General features: G+C 44.6%; 1 protein-coding gene across 7 annotated transcripts in view; it reads left to right on the top strand.

The window, feature by feature from the left end:
- SLC29A1 (solute carrier family 29 member 1 (Augustine blood group)) overlaps positions 1 to 23,423 on the top strand; it is a 98,468-nt gene that overhangs the window by 27,872 nt on the left and 47,173 nt on the right. For 2 of the 7 annotated variants that reach the window (XM_077342521.1, XM_077342468.1), the window contains exon 1: positions 1,223 to 1,348. The exons of 3 other annotated variants lie outside the window; for them this stretch is intronic. The gene's annotated coding sequence lies outside the window, so the exon portion shown is untranslated. Of the gene's footprint in view, positions 1 to 978; positions 1,191 to 1,222; positions 1,349 to 21,846; positions 22,183 to 23,423 lie in introns of those variants that run through there. 2 more of the 7 variants (XM_077342482.1, XM_077342501.1) reach the window with 2 other exon arrangements.

The following is a 23,423-nucleotide window of genomic DNA, read 5'->3' as shown; positions in this document are numbered from 1 at the left end:
CCTGCGTTGAGCAGGGGGTTGGACTAGATGGCCTGTATGGCCCCTTCCAACTCTATGATTCTATGATTCTAACTGCATTCTTATACTGGTAATACAAGTTGCACCGTTCTCTGCCAGAAGCCACATGTCCCTGGTAGCGTTTATACAGGTGTATCTGTGTGTTCAGGAGGCAAATGTTAATTGCAGGAGGGATGATCATAAGGGCTTCTTTGAAAACTAGAGGCAGCAAGAAGTGGTTAACCTAAGGAAAGGAGAGGGGAGGGGGCTGCAGTTGTGGTGTGCCTGGCCAGATTCTTTTACTTTGTTGGTGAGAGAGGAAGGTGCCTTCTATATCTGCTGAAGTGCAGGCTGTGCCAGGGCTGACCGATGGTCTTAGAATCAAGTTTTAGGACAGAGTCCACATTTCAGTTTAAGATACTTAAACTCACATTGCAAAGGCTGAGCCCATAGGTGGGTGGGTTGTTTGTTTTTTTGAGAGAGGAGGTAGTTTGAAGAGCCGTTGCTCAAAATAATCCCTGACAGCAAGCAAGAACAAGGGGAGAATATAGACGAGAGCTTGTTTCCCAGTAGCAGTTTCAAAGATGCTGCCAGTGCCCCGAATATTTCTGCAATAATAAACAACCCTGGCATCTCCTCTTGCCGACCTAACAAGCACCCAGGGCAGCCCCCTGGCTTATGAAGCAAGAGGCAGGGAAGAGGTCTTTGTGTGCCACAGGAGGCTCCAGAGCCGTTTTAAGATGCAACCCCATGCCTGGCTTGTGTCTGCAAATACCAGTGACCCACTTTGTCGTCTGGGATCCAGAGTGGCAGAAGTCGTGCCTCTGTGCCCTGCACCAGGGAGGTATCTGAGCGGGAAGCGAGGCGGCGCTGGCCGAGGAGAGACCGTGTCAAGGAAAGGGATGCTAGGAAGGGGAGGAGCACCCAGAGGGTGTCAAGAAGACACAAATGAAGGCTGCGGTATCCGTCACTCTCCCCGGAAGGCACTTCGGAGGACTGAGGGTCAAGGAAGCCTGGAGGCGAGGCAGAGAAAGTCCCGAGTTTCTCTCAGTCTGCCACGGGCTGCCTGGCCGGCTGCGTCGGGGAGTGCGCGAGCGGCTGCTCTGCGCCCGAAAGGCTTGGCACGGAGGAGGCCGGTTGCCCAGTAAGGGCAGGGAGGCGGAGACGGCTGCTCCGGGACGACGCCGAGCCGCGTGAGTGGTCGGCGTGGCAGGCGGTGGGAGGGGCGCTGCGGCTGCGGGGCGGCGGGCTGGGCGCCGGGCATTGTAAATGCATGGCCACGAGGCCGCCGAGAGAGCAGGGAGGGAAGCGGTGCGCGCGGGGGGCCACGGCACGGGAGCAGCCGGAGCAGGTGGGTGGCGCTGGCGAAGGGCTCCTTCCGTCGGGGCCGGGGAGGGGGGGGGGTGAGGCATGTGCTCCGCCGCCTTGTCCTTGCAGCCGCTGGCAGAGGAGCACGGTGGCTTGCGAGCGAGTTGGCGGGCCCCGTGGCTGTGCGGGACGGTTCCCGCGCGCGGTACAGGAGAGGTGAGCCACTTCCCGTTTGGCGCTTTCCTGTGCCTGGAGCTCTGATGCCAGCTTGGCACTCCGGCCCTTGGAGGCTCTCCGTTCTCTGGCCGGCAGGTCCAGTGGCCGAAGCAGCTGGCGCCCGAGCAGGCTTTCCCGCAAGGCGGCCGCAAAGGTGGCTGCGGAGCCCCGGGCCGCGGGTCACTTGGGAGCGGGCAGTCGGTGCCGGCGAGGCGGGGCTTCCGCGATCTCTGCTGGCGGCTTTGGGCTTTGGATTTAGAACTTGGCGCCTAGCGATGCCAGAGTGCGACTGTTGGCTGGAAGCCAGCGGGCACGCGGCTCGGAGAGACGGGAGGAGCAGCACTCTCTGGTTTTTTGCGCCTCTCTTAGGAGATTGGAGTGGAAGCCTTGCATTTTGGAAACTTAAGAGCATGGCATCAACTGACGTAAAAGGGTCGTTTATTCTATTATGATTCCCTCATTAGAAGTTACGATGATGCAAGACAGCCTGAAACCGGCATGTAAAATGTGAATTTACTTACATGGGATTTGTAGGGGAGTGCGCTATTGGGAAGGAACTAAGTGACCAGGGGCGCGAGCTGCCCACCTGAAGAAAATTCTGCACATGTAGAATAGTCCAGTCAACTTCCAGAATTTGGGACATGCATATATTAATCCCAGATGACTTGCAACTTGCCTGTTAGAATACAAGAGGTATCTGATGAAGGGAACCTTGACTCTCAAAAACTTGCCACCCCTCTCCCCCAATCTTACTGGGCTCAAATCTGATCCTGAAAAGTACTGTATCTGAAGCAGTGTTTTATGAAATTCTTAGTGGTGTTGAATGGATGAGTGCAAATTCACACATAGTCACAATGCTTGCTTAATTTTATTTATTAAATGTCATTCAATTTTCTCAGGAAACTATGGGCCAAGTCCGTTGCATTCAGGAATACAACAGGCGCTAGATGGGTGGGCTGGAGGAACTCTGTGGATGGCCTCCCCCTCCCCCCAGGACCTGGATCTACAGCCTCCAAGCCTCAGAGGGAAGTGGAAGGAGAAGGGGGGTGGGGGGACAGAAGGCAATTGGCTGGCTGCTGGACAGACAAGGAGGCACTCATGGAGGAGGAGGCACTCATGAGCGGGACAGCCTCTCTGAGCGGGTGTTAAGTGGCACTTAAGCCATGAGACAAGCTCCTCCTCCAAGCCCTTACCAGAAATATATTATGTGGCACAGATGAGTAACCTGCAAAGTTTTCTTAAAGTGCTGAATGACTGTAGCTGCCACTCATTAGGTCACTTTGCTCTTTCATTTCAAAGGTTTCTATATCCACTTCTTTAACAGAATCTGTATATACATGAGGAGAAATCTCAGAGGGTTAGCTGTGTTATTTAATTTTATTTATATTTAAAGATGGCATTTCTCAGTGACACTCAAGGGAGATTACACAGCATAAGTCAGTATAATTAACAAAACAGGATATCCAATCACCAGAAATGCAATGGGATTAAAACAGCAAAAATCTGAGGAAGCAGCAATCTGAAACAGTTGAGACAAAATTTAAGTATTAACATGACTTATTAAACAATGTAGAAATTATGTAGTTGGAGGATGGGTGGATCATATCTACAATATATTGAACTGCTCCACTGAGTATAGTACAGACCCTCCTTCTCTCTCTCACACACACACAAAATACATCTGATGAAGTAAGCTTTAATTCACAAAATCTTATACCATGGAAAATGTTCTTCATGCATATTAGACATGTTATAAATATGCCTGCCTTCCAGCTACAACTGATTTTTTTTAGCCCTTGAGGGTTTTTTCTCCCTCCAATTTAAAGATGTTTATTATCTGTACCCTTAGCATACTTGGTGTTAAATATAGCAAAGGAGTATCTTTTATTGGAATTGAACAGTTATTTATCCTCTGCTTCTGCCATTGTTTATAAATCTCTGGGCAACCAAGCTTTGGGAGTGTCCTGTAGTAAAAGTCAAGTATGTAAAAGAGTGAAGGAAGTGAAGGGAAATTATAACAGAGGTGTCCTTTCCCTCCTATGCATACTAAAGGGTCTTTGGAAACTTTATTTTACTGTCAGTTTTGACCTTTCCAAGCGGCACATTGCACCAATGCAATGTACTGACTGTTGAGAAAGTTCCTGCAGGGCCCGCAGTTCCTCCGGGAGCTCATTCCACCAGGTCGGGGCCAGGATCGAGAAGGCCCCGGGGCCGGGAATGACCAAAAGATTTGCACCCACAGAGCGTAAGGCCCTGTGGGGGGTATAGGGCGACAGGCAGTCCCTCAGATACACGGGGCCCAGACCGCATATGGCCTTAATATATGCTGCATATTCAGTAAAACTGCATATTCGGTAAAACAGTAAGAAAGGATGCTCTATCTAATTATTCCTCTTTGAGAAGGTATAGCAATTATTTTGAATCCTGAAATTATCTTACTAAAAGTTAATTTCTTTTAGGTATGCAGAAATAATGCTATATTAGTCAAAAGCAACTAAATTAAATCCAGTCCAGCAATAAAGGGCAAAGTCCATAGCGACAGAGCCATATCTGAAATCCATTTTATAGATATTTTAATGCCCCTGGCTTATATAATGGCTGTTTTTGTTTTTATATTGGTAATAATTTATGTTGTTTTTATTTGTAAGCCACCTTGAGCAGGACTCATCAGTGGATCAAGGTGTGTTGGAGAGTTACAACTGGGGATGAGCACTTCAGCTTGGATCAGCTTGAAAATGCTCAAATCAATGCTGATTGGAGTATTTTGGGGGGTTTATCCAAGCCTTGTCACAATCCCCATAAGTTGTAATGACCCAAATCAGAAAATCCTGAAACTATTTGGACTTCATTTAGCTGATTGAGAAAGACCCCGCTAAACAGCTGATCTGCAAATGGGTCTGCTGGGGAGACATTTAAAGACTGTCAAATGGCTGCTGAGGTTGGCTGCAGGTTGACATTGGGGGGAGGGGATGGAACTGCCCTCACTGACTCTGCTGGGGCTGACTCCAGGCTGGGATTTGGGGGGGGGGCTGTGTGAAACATCACAAGCCGGTACCCACCAACTCAGCAAAGTCCAAGCCTGTATGTTGGCCTTCATGTACAGCCTGGGCTGAGTGAGAAGGGCTGGCAGGAAGCCAAACAGCTGATCCCAAGAGAGGTTTCTATGTGCAGCAGGATCAGCTGTCTGGCAGCTAATTCAGCTAAAACTCAATTGCCTAAATTGGCCAAATGTTTCGTAGGACTTGCAAAACGGAGCTCTTCTGACAGGTTTATGGTTGAGGCCAGCGCGGCAAGAAGATCTGGTGGGCCCCCTGGTGCCAAGTGGTGTCAATATTTGTATCATCTGTGCTTCCTCTCCCCGCTTCCTCTTTCAGATATTATTGGGGGGTGGGCGGTCAGGAGGTTGAATTCACCGCGGAGTTCTTGGGATTTTGATTGTTACTGTATGGTTTGATGTCCTAGTGTGCTTTTATGGGGGTTTTATTGTGGACAAATTGTACCCCACCATGAGCTGGTTCTGGGAGTGATGGATAATAAATTTAAATAATAATAATAATATACTGAATCAGTGATTCCGTTGATTCAAGTTTTGCCTGTACTGAACTGATGTCTGCAGTGGCTCTGAGACCTGGGTAACCACTGCTCTTTTCTGTTGAGTTGTGCATTTTGTAGTGGTGTCCAGTTGCTCAGTGCCAGGTCTGAGTTCCCTGCTGCCAGAGCTGTACCACTCTCTCCTCCTGCTCATTATTTGCCACATAATCGTTTTGTTACTAGTGTGCCAAGCAGGCACCAGGCAGGCTTGGAAACAGCAAGCACAGAAAATGTGGGGGCTGGGGGTAGAGGAAGAACAAGATGTTACAGAGAGATTGAGATCCATGAGTCACAGGTCCCCTAGAACAAGTATTTTCATGTGGTGACTGTTTAGCTCTCTGATAGCTTTTCACAATCTGAAAGGTGATCAGCTGAATAACTGGCTGGAAGAGAACTAGGACTCATTTTATGCATGAGAAACCTGAGATCCAGATGAAACTGCATCTCTATTATCTGTAGTCAGTCTGTGACGCTATAATGCTGGGGAATCAGTGAACCCAGGAAATCCTAGGAACTTGTCATTACTATTGTTTCCTAGAGGCTGTACGTAATATAGAAATAGTTCTGTCCTCTAAGCAGAATTTTAAAAATGTTTATCTGATCTTTCACAGTCTGCTTCATGCGTACCTCCAGTTCTTCCAAATAGAAAGAGTAACACCAGATTTGCACCATTAGACTCATCCTAGTACATCAGATATAGTGCATTCCAAAGAAGAGGAAGGATCCTTACAAAAGGATCATAAAGTAGCCAGGATAGTTTTAGCAGGAAATGAAAAATGGAAAAAAAATCATTATTTTCAGTCATGGCTATAAGTGATGTTCAAGGCCCCCTTAATACAGTCTTGATAAAATGGTAATGCTTTTCATGGAACTTGGTTTAACAGGTATAGAGCACATTCAAATATTCTCTCACACAAACATCTTTCCATATAGAAACTGTGCCTGTCAAGGAGCCAGTACACTGAAACCTTCTCCCTAACAAATTGTTTTCTATGTGCAGACACTTTTTATAATGGTGGACTATTTATATAACCCCCCTCCTCCCCTGCTGCACCTGAACAGGTTCTTTCTGTTACCAGCTGGAAAACATGCCTTTTGAGAGGGAGCATGAAAGGGAGCACTCCAGCTTTTCTTGAGTAGCAAGTTAGCATGTTCAGACACTCATTCAGCCTTGAACTCCCTGGATAGTATTGAGTTGGGCATTGTTTTTGAGCCTTAGTTTCCCACCTGTTAAAATGTAGGATACAATGGCATCTGTAATCTTGGTGGATTATTCAGGGATAATTCGTAGCATTTCTATCAGCACAAAGATGTGCTTGTTTTCACTTCACATTTTTAGTCACCAAAGTGACCTGGCGCCTGAGTTTTTTTGAGCCCTGTATGAAACTGTGAAATTGACTGCTCACTAAAGATGAAATCTGAAGTAGAAAAAATAGGGGGAGAAATCATAAGTCTCTGGTGTTAATCTATATTTTGAATTATTTTCATTGCAAAGTATGAATATTAACCAACTATATTTGGCACAGTTATCTGTGTATGTTTTAGTAGTTTGTTTTTATATTTGTATGCATTACTATAATCATATACACATATATGAAGAAATAATAATCTGATTGAGATAACAACAATAACAGTTGTAAAGCTCCAGGTACTTTGGAAGTGTACTGTAGGATGAATAGTGTTTCTGCTTGAAAAAAGCATGACAAGAAACCTTCATTGACTCTTGACTTCTGATGGGTAAAGGGGGGGCGGGAGAAAACTTTAACATAATACTTTGAGGGTATCTGCTCCAGATTCCTTGGTGCAAATTATCTCTAAACACGTTTTGACATCAATGTTTGTATTTAAAATCAAAGTAATTCAAATGTTGATTCTAGATCATCTCTTTTTGTAAGGGCCAAGGATACCAAATCAGCTTACAAAAATGCCAAAATACAGTTTAAATAAATAGTTGTCACCTGCAAAAGACCATTTAAGTAAGGAAACAAACAGTACATGAAGCCACATCCTGGCAAGGTCCAGATTCATGGGGCTGGGTTATGCATGCCTCAGACTCCCAAATTGTATATTCACACAGGGCAAATCTATGCTTTTCTATACCACCTTCCCTCAAAACTGCTCAGTTTTGAAGCCAAATCCAGCTGTCCCTGCTCTGAATAGAACTGCAGGTTCATACAGAAGGCAGGTTTATCCATCCTTTTTAGTACAGCTAGGCTCTAAAACCAGAAAGTTGCTTTGAACAGGGCAGCCTGAGAAACATTTCGTACCCCCCCCCCGCCCCTCCAGGGCAGAAGCTGCACTTACTTTGTTTATTCCGTTGTCAATCCTGTTGAATTCAGATCGCTTTGAACTCAGGTCTTCCTCTTCCCCCCCCTCCCCATTGAAACAGGAAAGTGTTCTGCACGTGGTTAGGGTAGTTCAAAAGGGGAGGGGAGCCAAGCCTCTTTCTTTCTTTTCTTGGAGAGGGGGGGGGGAGAGGATCGAAAAAGGCAGAGAAGGGAGAAAAAATCCAGGACCGACAGAAGTTGAGAGAAATTAGGGGCTTCTCCTTTAAGGCAAGTTTGTCACATGACCACCTGTGGCCAATCACGGGTCCTCTACCACGGAGGAGAGCCCAGATTCAAAACAGCCTTTAAATATTGAGCGTTAAAAGCACTCTAAGATATCGCACAATAAAAGTAGGGTCACTCCGGATCAATCCTTCTTGCTGCAGAAGGAAATTTTAAATCATCCCAAATCCAAACGGAAATCGCATTCTGTGCAGAGGGCAGGGACTGAATCGATCTGAGGTTGGAATAAAAGCTCCGTGCAGTTTACACCCAGGTGAAGTACTTGTCCAAGGTTGGGCGGATGGTCATGGCCCAAACCAGTTTGTCTTCTTCCTGAACCTGTGCTGCATTCAGAGATGGGATAAATAAACAAGTGTATATGTGTTGCAACAACACCTTAAATAAGCCTTCTCACGTGCTATACCATGTACTAGCCTGCAAGATACACTGATTCTAGCTGGATTTGCATAGGGAATGCTGATGGTTTTATATGTTGGCAGATGTCTCTAGAGTACTGAGTGTGACTACTGTTTTGTCCAGATCCTGATCTTCCCTGGACTGCTTCCTTGCTCAATCCCATACAGTAAGTCTGAGGACACCTCAGAGTGTTTTGCATGCAGCTAAATGTCCCTTTTGTTAGTCTTACCTGAAAACTAATCTACATGGTCAAATGCAGAGGAAGGACATATTGACTGTAGGTCACATAAAAGCTATTTGAATGGGATGAATTGGGGTTTATTACATGTCTAGTTTACTACAAAATCTGGTCACTGGTCTCTTGTCACTGCTTCATTTTTAAAATGAGTGCCTGATCTTCTGGCATGGATTCTCTTATCCCCAGTTCTCGGTATATGGAGTAAGATGTGTTCACTCACTAGTAACAGAAAAAAGGTATTGGGTAAGTGCTTAAGGAGAAGACTCTTGCGAGTCCCTTGGACTGCAAGGCGAACAAACCGGTCAGTCCTGGAGGAGATCAGCCCTGACTGCTCTTTAGAAGGCCAGATCCTGAAGATGAAATACTTTGGCCACCTCATGAGAAGGAAGGACTCCCTGGAGAAGAGCCTAATGCTGGGAGCGATTGAGGGCAAAAGAAGAAGGGGATGACAGAGAATGAGGTGGCTGGATGGAGTCACTGAAGCAGTAGGTGCCAACTTAAATGGACTCCGGGGAATGGTAGAGGACAGGAAAGCCTGGAGGATCATTGTCCATGGGGTCACGATGGGTCGGACACGACTTCGCACCTAACAACAATAAGTGTGCTTCAATATACCCTTATCATTGTACCTAGTCAGTGTTGTGCTCCATGGACTGTTTTCTTCATAATTACTAAACATTTATGCTTCTCTGTCATATATCACCACACCTGAACTAGCCCAGACATGTTCAGGAACAGGAGCCCCCATGCTGGGGCAGACCAATACCTCATTTAGTTCTGTATTCTGTTTTCAACAGTAGCCAATGAGATGCAGTGGATTGCTTAGTAGCAGCAACATGTACAAGGTAATCGGTGTCACAGATACCTCAAGTGGCACCGGTGCTTGTGGTTGTCCAGGATGACAGGAGGAAGATCTTGGAACCTGATAGGTGAGGTCTTCCTTTTTGCCTCCCTCTTCAGCACTGAGCTACTCCCTATTTCCTGGCTCAGCAAGTTAGTGGTAAATTACATTAAGGCACTAGGGCTGCATATCTTTAACCGCTCCTGGCGGAGCGGAAGAAATAAAACAGAAAGGGCCCCGAGGGCAGGCCCTGTCCGGGATGAGGAAGGGTGCCGATAGGCCCCTTCCCCTGGACTGACAAGCAGAGGGCCCAATTGGGAGGCACAAAGCGCCTCCCGATTGGGCCCTCTGCTTGTCAGTCCAGCCCCAAACTGCCAATCAGCAGCCGCGCACAGCGCGGCTGCTGATTGGCTGTTTTCCCAGACTACAACCAATTGGGAGGCACGAAGCGCCTCCCAACCCGCCCTACCCCCCACCAGAGCTTACCTTCCCTCCAGCGGCCATTGCTCTGCTGGCCGCCAAGAGCGAAGGTATGCTCTCTGGCCCCCGCCTTCTAACCGGCAACGGCTCCCCAGACCCCGGGGAGGCTGCTGGCCGGCTCCCTGAGCTGCTCAGCGCCTTCCCCGGGGCCTGGGAACCGTTTTGAAGATGGGGGGGGAAGGAAAAAAGCTCCCCAGGCCCCAGGGAAGGCGATCCGCGGCTCCGCGATCTGCGGATCGCTTTCCCCGGGGCCTGGAGAGCTTTTTTCCAGATCGGGGGGGAAAGAAAAAAGCTCCCCGGATCACCTTCCCCGGGGCCTGGGGAGCTTTTTCCAAGATTGGGGGGGGGGGAGAAAAAAACTCCCCAGGCCCCTAGCACCCGCTGAATTTTGGTTTCAGCGGGCTCTACTACTAGTGTACTATAATATAGGAATGACAGCCTCTTTTACTTGACTGTTGAACCCTTGTCAGATCTAGATATTCTTTTGGATCTTTATTTTGACACAGTGTTCCAATTAAATCTGGGTTGCTGCACCCAATGCTGAAATCCTCTTGGCATCAAAGATCTTCATCTCTATAGGGATCCCATTCTGCACACATTCTCATTCATGGCACCTAGCCAGCTTTTAAGATCACACCCACACTAAAAGTTTCTAGTAGGAGCTGGTTTCTGCGGATGGTTGTGGTTGCAAGTTCTTGGTCCAGCAAGCTGTGCTTCCTTATGCAGTTTCTGAAAGGAGAGGTGGGCCATAATCCTGAAAGTAAACAAAAGTGAGTCAACATTGATAACCAGATCAAGGATTTTTCTGGTCAGTGGAGTTTTGAGAATTAAGGATTATGATAAGCAAATCGCCTCCAGCCCTCTGAGAGCTGTCTCATCTTGTTCTGGCTCTAGAATCAGATTGCTTTGGAGGTGAGAGAGTTGCTGCCATCTCTTGCATCAGAAACCAAGACAATTGGTTTGTCCCAATTTTTGTTACATCCAATTGATGAGTTGTCTATCTTCCTTTGAAAATTTCATGAAAACTGTCTTTGGAAATGTATTTCCACTTAAATAACATTTTCTCATAAGCACTTGTAATAAGTTTAGTGTCAGAATTCATGGTCTGGGGGTGGGAACCTGATTTACAAAGGTGAAGACAATAGGTGGGCAACAGAGTGCATCTTTTTGTGTGTAAACTGTCAGAATGTTGCAAGAGCTGACTATGGAAGTTTGTTTAAAGGTGAATTTTCTCCCAATCCACAACGTGTTGTCCTGTCCTGCTCTGATACTGAGGAAAAAATATCCTGGCAGTTATTTCCCAGTTAGTTCATTGAACTTAATGAGTATCTAAACTACATATGCCAATTGAAAATTCAAGAGAAAATTGTGCAAGTGTTTGAATCTCAGCCATACTGCAATTTCATGTTGTTTCCCTTTTTAAAGACAAAATTTGAGTTGTTTCAGTGGAAATAGGATTGTAATTATTAGATATTCAGCTATTGGTCTTTGATTTAGGATGCTTTGGGCTGAACCTGCGTTGAGCAGGGGGTTGGACTAGATGGCCAGTGTGGCCCCTTGTTTCTATGATTCTATGATTATGCAGCGTTTAAAGAACAGGCAGGCTCTACTTCAAAGGCAGCTGAATTAATCAGCAAAAGGGTGGCACATTTCTGACTACACAGCTGGAAATGTATCATTAAAAATTCAGATACAAATTTCGTTTATAAACCTAAAGAGGCAGTTTGGTGTGCCGGTTAGGAGTGTGGACTTCTAATCTGGTGAGCTGGGTTTGATTCTGTGCTCCCCCACATTCAGCCAGCTGGGTGACCTTGGGCTCGTCACACTCCTGTTCTGACTAAGCAGGATTATCAGAACTCTCTCAGTGGGAACTCCCTCACAGAGTGTCTGTTGTGGGGATAGGAAAGAGAAGGTGACTGTAAGCCACTTTGAGCCTCCTTCCAGTAGAGAAAAGCGGCATATAAGAACCAACTCCTCTTCTTCACCCAAGTATTTCTGGACTAGTACCCCATATGGTATTCTTGTTCACATAATAGACTTACGGAAGGATTTACTTATGTCAACTGATTCCTTACTTGTGTTTTATTTGTCATTATAACATTATTGTTACTACTATCGGTAAATCTTTGGACTATGTTTACAATGCAGATGTTTTAATTTGTTGCTCTCCCCCCACTAAAACTTCAGTAAATAAATTCTTGAAAGGAATTCTCTAATTAGTTAGCACTTTTATAAAGCTACAATTCCTAAGGTTGTTTAGGAGAAACTATCTATGAACCTTGTCATTATCCATTTGTTATAGTGGAAAGGATTTTGTCCTCTACTCCCGTAAAACTTCAATTCCACAGATCTCTTGAGTTGCAAACAAAGACAGTTTTAAGTCTGCAGTGCAAAAGTACTCTTAGAGATGCCCTTCCTGAGACCTGAGAAATATGACTGGTTAAAAGAAGTCTGCATGTGACTAGAGTAAAAAACAGTTTTCATTCAGTCAGATGCAGACCCCCCCCATCCCCCATCATCTTGTCAGAAAACTTTGGAGATTGGTAATGTAGTCCTGTCAGACTCCTGGTTGGTCAATTTCACCTCTGTATCTTGATGGATATCTTGATGGATGATCCTGTTGAGTCCAAATATTTTTCTAGGCTTTCTTCTGGGGATTTCAGGATTATTCCAGATTGGGCAGCTAAGCAAGGTGTGACAACAATTTCTGTGTATCTAGTCAGGTCACTCTAGCATATATATGATGCAACTATAGGTTCTATGTGCCTCGTGTCACGTTCAAATTCACCACACCCTCTGTGCTTTGGTCCTGCTGCCTGCTGAAGACTTGCATGGGCAGGGTTTGGTAGGCCACATGCAGATAAATGCTGACACTTAACTTTTGCTTGTCTCACAGCAAATACTGAAAAAAGAAAAGACCCTTTCAACTGATGGGGCTTATATGAGGAGATATGCCAGTCTACTATATTGGTCAGATTAGGTTTTGGAAGATCCAGATTCAAATTCCTTTTCACCATGAAAAATTTACTGCATGAACCTGAACTTCACCTATCTCCATACATTGTAAGAATAAAAAGAGGGAGATATAGGTATGCCAGCATGCTGTAGTGGTTAAGAGTTGTGACATCTAATCTGGTGAGCCAAGCTGATTCCCCACTCTTCCACATGCAGCCAGCTGGATGACCTTGGGTTAGTCACAGCCCTGATAGTGCTGCTCTCACAGGGCAGTAACATCAGAACTCTCTCAGCCCTACCTACCTCATAGGATGTCTGTTGTGCAGAGAGGAAAGGAAGGTGATTGTAAGCTGCTTCTGGACTCCTTCAGGTAGTAAATGTGGGGTGTAAAAACCAACTCCTTCTCCTGATTCCAAAGAGTTAGGATAAAAATACCCCCAAAATAAGTAGTGCACATTTAAAATTAAAATAAAATTTATTTATACTTGGATTTATATAACTGCCCTTCCAGGGTAGTTTACAACATATAAACTACATTAAAACATTAATCATTAAAACAATTAAAATTATAAAGTACATAGGATTCTGAGAGTGCTAATATAAGTTTACTTGCAGATATTACATTGTATATCCATTATTTCTTTTATTCTAGCGGGAGGGCTCTTGTGGAAGGAGGCCAGTTTGATGTTGTTCTATAAATCACTGGCTCCAACAAAATACCTGGCAGGAGACCTCTGTTTTTCAGGCCCTTCAGAACTATGAAAGCTTCTTAAGGGTTCACAGGTCTTCCGGAAGCTCATTCCATCAGGCTGGGGCCAGGACCGAAAAGGCCCTGGCCCTGGTTGAGACCAAGCGTATTTCCTTGGGGCCTGGGACCATCAGCTGGTTAGAATTGGCTGAGCGCAGAGCTTTACGGGGGGGGGGGCATAGTCATTCAGGTGGTCCGTCAGGTACATGGGGCTCAAGTCACAAATGGCCTTAAAGGTTAATACCAGAACTTTGAACCTGATCTAGAATTTAATTGGGAACCAATGCAGCTGCCTGGGTACAGGCTGGATGTCGGCTCTCCATGGTGTTGTAGTGAGAAACTGTGCTGTTGTAGTCTCTGGATCAGGGTCAAGGACAGGCTCATGTAGAGTGAGTTACAGTAAACCCGCCTGGAAGTGACAGTTGCATGGATCACTGTGGCTAGGTGCTCTGGCGACAGGTAGGGTGCTAGTAGATTAGCTTGGAGAAGATGGTAAAAGCCAGCTGTGCTAGTCTAGTGACTCGAGTCTCTTTAGATAGGGAGGCATCAAAAATTGCACCAAAAGTTGCACCTAAATTCCTAGAGGTTTGTGCCACCGTTAGTTGCACTCCGTCTAGGGTGCGCAAGTGCGCCTCCTCTCCTGGCCCTTTCAGGTGACTCTGCTTGATCCAGACTGTCACTGCATCCAAGCAAAAGGGATATGTCTTGGGGTGAATCTGGTTGGCCATCCATTAGGATGTAGAGTTTCATCACCATATTAATGGCATCCAAGTCCAAAGCCCTGAACCAGCTGTGCAAAAGGGCACATGAAGATATTAAATAACGCTGGTGACCAGACTGCACTCTGTGGAACCCTGCACAGAAGTTGATAGCAGCAAAACTATTTGTCCCCCATTGCAACCCTCTGTCCATGACCCTGGAGGAAGGAGATCGGCTATTGCAAGGCAGTCCCTCTAATTCCTGAGTGACCAAAAAGCTCATAGGCTACTAAATCGAATGGTGCTGTAAGATCTAATACTACTAGCAGTGCTGATCTGTCCCAATCCAGTTGAAGTCGGAGGTCATCCATTGGGGTGACTAAGACCGTCTTCACCCCATGGCCCGGCCGGAAACCCGACTGGTAAGGATTAAGGACTGAAGCTTCATCTAGGTATGCTTGTAACAGATCCACAGCAGCCCTTTCAGCCACCTTCCCCAAAAACACAAGGTACAAGACAGAGCATTAGCTGGCCAGGTCCTGCAGGTCTAGATATCTTTCAGCTCCCATAGGAACACCCCTGAAGTCAGGGAGAGGTTAACAATCTCCTGAAGGGGGATTCCTATCCTCTTTTTGCTCACCTTGAGCAGCCAAGGTGGATGGGTCAAGAGGGCAAGTGATGGCCTTAACAAAGTCTATCCATTTTAGTCTGTGAGAGTTGTCAGAAGCACCAAACATCTCCAAAGGTGGCCAAGGAGCCTCTGGTTCCCTTACTGTATCGGGGTGGGTGGAAGGTCACAGCAGAGTGACAAGATTTTATCTGCAAAATAGCTCATGGATGCCTCACAGCTAATATTCAATTGACTACTAATTGAGTGCCCATCTTCCAGGGTGGTGAGAGGCCGAATTACCCTAAACAATCAAACTGGGCAAGAGCTAGTGGACACAATGGAAGTTGCATAAAAACTCAGCCTTCACTGCCATTTCAAAGGATCTCATAAGTGTCCTATAGGATGTTCTCGCATCTTCGTCTTGAAACTTCCTCCACACCTGCTCTAGATGTCTCAGCTCCTGTTTCCTGTTGCATAGCTCCTTGGTGTACTTGGGGGTTAACTTAATGTGGGGGTGCTGGGGACCAATATCACTGATGGCGGCCATCATCTAGCAATGCCAGTCGGCAACCAACTCATCTAATGAGCCTCCAGGAGGCATTGGATCCCACAAAGCATTCAGGAAACCATCCCGATCCATAAGCACATGGTGCGTTTTTGATTCTGCAGTTGTGTGCTGCTAGTGTCTTTGAGTTTTGATGAGAGAGCGCTGGAGGATTTTGACATTTTTGTAATACTTGCTTTGTTTACAAATATATAAACATAGCACAAGTGGAAGCAAAGAGGCACTCCTACAAGTGAGAGATCCCACATCCTAAGTGAGTTTGCCTGTCATCCAACTCACAGTTCTCAAGAGGTCTGTCTGTTTGCCTGCCTCTCTGTCTGAGCTGAAAAGCTGTTCTTTTTCATAAACATCTACCAGGCAGGTGTCTGAGGCCCCCTCCCTGCAGGTGAATTGCTGACCTTGGGAAACAAACCCCACTATCAAATAATAATTGTATGTCAAAGGCTCAACTTCCATTAGGATATACTTTCATCAAAATCACAGTGAGAGACCCAGTGACAATAATCAGGTGGCAAACTTGTCATACAACAAAGTCAGAGGAAATTAGCCTGAAGACAAGAATTCCATGGAAAAGACAATAAAACTAGGAAGAACTGAAGGCAGCAGGAAAAGAGGAAGAGTTAACATCAGATTCATTCTCAGTAAAGAAAGCCACAGCCCTCACTTTGCAAGACCTAAAAAACATTGATGACAGGACGTTTTGAAGATCACTAATTCATAGGGTCGCTATAAGGAAGAAGTGACTTGACATCACTTAACACATGCAGTTATAGGATTATACCCTTGGGACAAACATAAATAAGGAAGGATGGAATTTACCATCTCTCTCCCTTTCTATGCCTTCCAAAACAAAAGTTCTTATTTCCTGATTCACATAATTGCTTTGGCAGGAAGGGAGTTCTGTTTGGAAATTGAAAGAGGATGCATAGCAACATCATCAGACATTTTAAAACAAAGACATTTGCCAACAACTAGCAACTAATTTTAACCTTACCTAATTGGATATAAAATGGATATGAAGGGAGATTTCAGTTGAAGTCCCTGTTTGAAAAAATAATGATGAAAGTGTTCCACTTTCCATTGTCATTCTATAGTTATGCCTATGTGAAATAGATTAGGAGTTGATGTATTTACGTTGGCAGCTTCCATCTGTAGACTTGCCACAAAGCTCATTGCATTGAAGAATGCAACGGGTGCTAGAGTGGGACATGAAATGGTGGACTACCATTGGTCGGAGGCACGCCGGTGTATGGCAGGCACCCTGAGGTCGGGGCTGAAGTCTGGTCTCTGTGGTGGAGAAGGTTTAATAAGATCCCTGTTTCCCAAAGGCTGTGCTTGCATGGGTGCCCCACTCCAGATACACTGGATCATTTAATCTTAGACTGCCCTCACTTTGAGAGTTGTCGCCCAGCTTGGAGAGTATCCTTATGCAAGGCTAACATTATCCATCTAGACAGGAAACACTGCATTGGGATAGCACTGAATGAGAAGGACCCTGCTAAAATGCATGCGATTGTACTGATCTTAGTCCAGATTTTAGTTGCCAGCTTGGAATGAATGAGCACTACAACTGCTGTAGCCAAACTTGATTGTAATTGTTTTGTTTTGCAAACCTGGTTCACACCATTTTTGTACTGTATTTTATTTCTGTTTATTCTTTCCTTCTGTTACACTGATAAAGGCTTTGTTGTTGTTACTGGAAGCCATGCTAGAGCAGTATTCATGTCAACAGGGTACAATCAGGAGTCTATCTCTGTTGCTTATCCCTCCAGAATCCTTGATAAGCTGGATGGCTATGGAAAGACTCTGAGCAGTTTAACTTAATGTTTGGAACTATGGCTTTTCTGCTAATATCATACATGCTTCTTTCATCCTGAATACATCTGCACCTGGGAACTTTTAGGACACTTATAGTGCTGTATGGTGAAAGAAGAGGCCTCTTATTGTAGGAAACTTTACAACTAAACTTCATTTACTATTCAAATTGGGTTGGATAGCTTGGTACCTTTTTGATTGACAGCATGTTCTGTCACTGAAGGTGAGCCCCCAGCAAGAGACAACTGCAGTGACAGATTGTAGAGTGTATGTTTCTTTTCTTCTTCACTTGCATTTTTGTGCCCTCTATCATAGGAGAGCTTTCCTTGCTTCTCCTTCATGACTCACTTCTATAGCAGCTGTTCCTGGGCCACCGAATTCTTGACTATCTCATTTCCCCCAGTCTCTCTTTATTTGTTCCTCTTCCACTGTCTGGTCCACCATCATCATATGCCTGTTCATGGCATCTTCTGTATCCCTCTCTTGGTTGTCTGTAATAACCGTGTGCCATCTGGAACTAAACCTCTCCATATTCTAGAGAGTGCCATGCTTACTATTGAGCATGAGAAATTATTAAGACATTGGCTTCCAAAAGTTTTTCTTGGCAAAACTCTTTTGCACAGACCCATCAGAACCTACCCTTATCTATCAAGCAGTGGTGATAGCTCAGCCATGATATAATATGGTCCCCCAGCCTTCATCAATGAATAGTCATTCAAACACACTGTTGGAGTTGTAGTAATGTTAGACAGTGGCCTTATTTTTTCTTTTTCCTATTTTTCTCCTTTCTGGTCAAACATGTCACTTTGAGACATCCTACTTTGGGGTTACACCACTATAAAGTTTTGCATTATCTGTGACCAGTACAGTTCAAGGTTTGAGTCCCATGGCACCTTTAAGACTGATACAGCTACCCACTTGCATCTAGTACTGTTCAGTGCTGCTCTGTCCATTTCTTTATTTTTCTTAAGGCTGTTCTGTTATATATGTAGCAGATTATATAAATTTTGTTTGACTGGATAAATAGACGTGGTGAAGCAGATACTGAGAGTGATCATCAGGTATTTCCAGTTCACCCAAAACCATGGAAAGGATGGGTGGGTGGTAATCTCTTATATAGTTTGTGTAAATTACCCTTCCATGTAGGTCTCATCTCTGGCTGAAATAAGCTTTCACCAAGACAAAATGCAGCCCTACTAAATCCTTCCACTGTATAAACACACACAAAACTTGTTCTGTGGTGCTTCTTATGTGCCAGAGAGCCATTAATTAGGCAGGGCTCAGCTAGCAGTCTCTTTATCGCATCTCAGCCAGTAAACATGCATGCAAATACAAAGGCTTCAGAGAGAGCTGAATGGTAGCCTGCCCCAAGAAAGGAGACTTTTTGGAATGCCCAGAGAAAAACCTGGCTATATTTACCATTAGGGGGTTTAGACCAACTGGTACCTGAATGGGTGATTGCCCAAGAATGTTTTGAACTTCTTGGAAGAAAGGGGCAGGATTAGATACCAGTGTAATGAGAAAACAAACGTTATACATAATGTAATTTACTGCAGGATGTTTTACTGCCTTTCACCCATTTTTTATGGGTAGGTAAGAATCACCTGCCCTGGATGGTCCAGGTTAGCCTAATGGCATCCGATTGTGGAAGCTAAACAGGGTCGACCCTGGTTAGTACTTGGGGAGAGACCACCTGTGAATTCCAGGGCTGCTGTGTAGAGGCAGGCAATGGCCAACCACCTGTGTTAGTCTTTTGCCTTGAAAATGGTATGAGACAGTTATAAGGGCTGTTGCTTGATGGCCATTTCCACCACCAAGAATCATGTTCATACGGCCAAGTAGGCAAACACTTGCAAATTGGAAGAAAGTTAGTACTTTTTTTGCTTGTTTTTCAAAACTCATTTCAAGCTAACCATGTGCCATAAATGACCACTGCCACTGGACTCAGATTTTGTTCTATTGCTTCAGACCAACACAGCCACCCACGTGAACCTAGTAATGTAAGTTAGCCTCATGTTGCTTTAGTATGGTTCACTGTGTTATAAGATACCTTTTGCCAGTGATTTGTATCTCTTCTTCAGGGATGATTGCTGATTGACCTGGCCATATCCCACCCCACCGCCCAGTCTAATGCAGTGTGGATGAATAGCAGGGCAACTTGACCTGAAAGACTATTTTTTATAATCCAAGGATGGAAAGAAGAAGGGTATTTTTACAAAGAAAGTGGTTGGCAGTCAGTACGTAAAAATGTTTTGTGCTGCATTTTGGCTTTGGCTGGATTCCCTCTAAATTGGAACAAGCTGCAAGTTTTGCTTAGACTCCGAAGTTGAGAAGAGCAGATGTCACCTAAATATAGCTGAGATGGAGCAGATGGGCAATGAAAATAGCTTCTACAAAATGGAGGGGAGACATTTGTATGTATGACAGATAGCAAGTCTCTTAGCACCAAAGTTTCTTTACATTAAAGTTCAGAACTACTTTCCTGTTGTATTACAGCTTTTGATAGCTGTTCAGGGGAATACATTTCTGAGGCATTCTAGGAGTATCTGTATGCAGCACCTTGGAAATAACCGCTTTATCTGGTCGCATAAAGTAAATACAAGGTACCTCGCAGTGCTTAAGTAAGTCTTTTCTAGTTTTAAAGAACTTCTGATGCACAGAACTTAACATAAAGCTGCATTCTCATACTTTTTATTTGTTACTGGAAAGTAGCAACAGTGGAAAACCTTCTGTGAATAGATTATTGGACTGAAGGGACCTGGATTCAAGTTTTTGCTCATCCAAGAACCTCATTGGGTGATGGTGACTGCAACCATATCTTCTGTGTAGTCTTGTGATAAGTGCCATATCAGCTCCTTGGAGGAAGGGCAAAACAAATAACTTCAGTATCTCCAGTTATCAGGCACTCACCTACGGTTCTGTGTCGTCACATGCTTGCCAACAAGACTGTTAATTGCTTAACTGACATTTGTTTATAACTGTAAGATAATATTGAAGTAAATTGCCGTTTTATAGGTCATATACATGTGAGCCAGTGTGGTATAGGGGCTCAGGTGTTGGAGTAGAATCTGGGGGACCCAGGTTTCAATCTCCACTGTGCCGTGGAAGCTTGCTGGATGACCCTGGGCCTGTCAAATATTTTTAGCCTAACCTACCTCACAAGGCTATTTATGAAAACACAGTGGAAGAGAAAAGAATGGTGTAAGCTGCTTTGGGTCTCCAGTGGGGAGAAAGGCAGGGTATAAATGACGTGAATAAATAAACAAACTGGTAGGCTTCTTCCAAAATAATGTGTAAGTCACAGATATCAGCCACAGAGGGACATAGGGAGTTCCCATTGCAAGTTATATATCCAGATATTCCTGCTACTGAATGCTAGCAACATCTGCTACTAGAACAGCCCATGTAAGGTAACTCTGTCCATCTCAATATGTATTTCTACATTACGTATTATTTGTATTTTATAGCTGTTACTATTTAATTGTTCATTTGTTGCATGTGTTTTGGGTGCCCCGATATTCCATATGATAATTTAATATCTTAAAGTGCCTTTTTCATAGCACGGCATGGGAACCACATTTTTTTTCATATTGAGATTTATCAAAATTTCCCAGTCTTTAGGATTTCCATATAGATCATCGCAGAGGTAGGAAACTCTGCTTTCCTCCTATTGTTTCACTTCCTGATTTGTCAGTAGGAAATTGGTCTCTTCTGTTCTTGCTGCAGATTCCCCATGCTTGATGATCTAAGGGAGGTGTTTGTATCTTAGACCATTCTCCAGTGTGGTCTGGCTTTGGCTTTTCAAGCTGAATTATTTTATGACATGACTTGCACAGCCATCCAGTCTGTTGGTATTTGTCCATCTGTTCAAGTTCTTCAACAATGAATACCTTTTGTTAGGGCATGCCCAGTGACACAAAGCAGTGGGAAAACTGCAGTTCACTGTGACTTTTTATTGAGCCAGATGTTACAAAATTAAAAAGTTATGGTGGATCTTCTGGCTGGCAAAGAAAAATAAGATTTCAAGTTGCTGCCGGCCGGAGGCCACAAAACCTAAAGATAATAAACTCCGTCTTAACCAGTGAAAATCCAAGTGCCTTTTTGGAACAAAGGATAGAAATCATTTGGAGGTCCTTGCAATATGAGGAAGCCTTTACCTTGCATTGCACTTTCAAGCTGTCAACAAGTAAAACATCTTGCAAAACTAAGAAAAGTAAAGAGGTTTTTGAAGAAATAATCTGCATGGGCCATATAGTTGTCACATGCAAGACTGCATCTGTGGTGTTTTACCCTCTACTCCAGAACTGATCAGACCCAGAAGCAAAGATTTGGGCTGCTGTGTGAACAGACAGTCCCAGGCAAGGATATCTTTAAAAAACATAATAAAACTATTGAAACTACTTATCCATCCTCTGGTAACCTTGTTCTCCCCATGTTAAATAGGCCAAATCTAAGAATTTCAGGCAAGTACTGCTTGAGGAGGAGGATTTGATGATGAGGGAAGGTGGAATTCAGCCCTCATTGCATGTGAGGGCTACTAGAGCAGGAAAACTCCCATGATGATGGAAAGTACAATTCTTTTCTTGGTTAGAAGGTGGAACTCTCCTTCTCATTGACAAGTTAAATCCTTCCCTTCTTTGTCCTGTTTTGGCTGACATCCAGTTCTGGCTAGTTACCAGATTTACAAGCAGTTTACTGATTTACGAGCATTTACTGAAGCATTTTATAATGTACAACCAGAATGAAACATGCAATCAGTATTCCATATCCACCTCATTCAAGCCTCTCTATGTCTTCTCTCCATTCTGGCCCTAGGATTCAGATGGAGCCCTGGAGAATTCTGGGAAATGGCATACTTTCAAGAAGCTTTTGTTCTTCACATAGGTCTTCTTGATTCTTCATTATTTCCAGCTTGGTCCTTTTCCAACACAGCAAGAAGGAAATGTCAGAACCAGCAATGGGATTTCTGGACACTGCCAGTGGTACCTTTGACAAACTATAACTGGACAGTGTTTCCTCAAAATCGGGGGCAGCCCAACCGGCAAGGCCAGCTCATAGGGAACCAAAAGTAAAAGGATTCAGATGTCTTTATACTAACGCCCGAAGCATGGGCAATAAAAAGGAAGAGCTGGAACTTCTCATGCTGATGGAAAGGTATGATCTAGTAGGCATCACAGAAACTTGGTGGAATGATTCTCATGACTGGAATGTAATGGTGGATGGATATGAACTGTTCAGAAAAAACAGAATAGATCGAAGAGGTGGAGGAGTGGCACTGTATGTGAGGAAAGGGCTTACCTGTCAGGAAATTCTAGTGAAGGAGAGCATATCTACAGTGGAAAGCATCTGGGTGAAAATAAGCGAGGGGAAAACAAACAGTGTGGTGGTTGGTGTCTGCTACCGACCGCCTGACCAACGAGAGGATGTGGATGCTGCACTTTGTGAGCAGATTGAGAAAATATCCACGCGGCAGGACCTTGTCATCATGGGTGACTTCAATTTCCCAGATGTGCTAGGAAACAAACTCTGCGAAGCGTCCTCAGTCATGCAACTTTCTGACCTGCCTGGCTGACAATTTCATTTATCAAATGGTAGATGAACCCACAACAGGTTCAGCCATACTGGACTTAATACTGACCAACAGGCAAGAGTTGGTGGATGAGGTGAAGGAGGTGGGGACCCTAGGGGGAAGTGACCATGTCCTCCCCTTTTGAGATGGGGAGCCAAGGAAGCTTGTAGCCAGACACGGATGTTGGATTTTCGTAGGGCAAACTTTAATAAACTCAGAGACATGATGAGTGTCATACCATGGACGAGAATGCTGGAAAGGAAGGGAGCATGTGAAGGGTGGGCGCTACTCAAACAAGAGTTATTGCATGCTCAATCAATGACTATCCCAGAAAGACGAAAACACTGCAGGAGCTCTAAGAAGCCTATTTGGATGAACAGAGAACTTCAAGAGGAACTAAGAAAGAAAAGGAGGGAAGGACAGAGCTCTAAAGAAGAGTACCTACAGGTTACTAGGCACTGTAGATTAATCATCAGAAAGGCCAAAGCTGAGAGTGAGCTAAGATTGGCCAGGGAAGCCCATTGTAACAAGAAAAGATTTTTCAGTTATGTGAGGAGCAAACGTAAAGTAAAGGAGGCAATAGGCCCACTGTTGGGTGCGGATGGACAAACTCTAACGGAGGATGCAGAGAAAGCAGGAAGGCTTAGTGCCTATTTTACATCTGTTTTTTCCCACAGGTCAAAGTGTTTAGGCACATCTAGAGATGGCCATAGCCAAAGGATAGTGTCTGGGTGGCAGGTTAACATGGATAGAGAGGTTGTCGAGAGGCATTTAGCTGCACTGGATGAGTTCAAATCCCCTGGTCCGGATGAAATGCACCCAAGAG

The sequence above is a fragment of the Paroedura picta genome, chromosome 1 (assembly GCF_049243985.1).
Source record: "Paroedura picta isolate Pp20150507F chromosome 1, Ppicta_v3.0, whole genome shotgun sequence".
Taxonomy (NCBI): domain Eukaryota; kingdom Metazoa; phylum Chordata; class Lepidosauria; order Squamata; family Gekkonidae; genus Paroedura; species Paroedura picta.
Note: the sequence above shows the minus strand (reverse complement) of the source record. Positions and strands in the feature narration are given on the sequence as shown.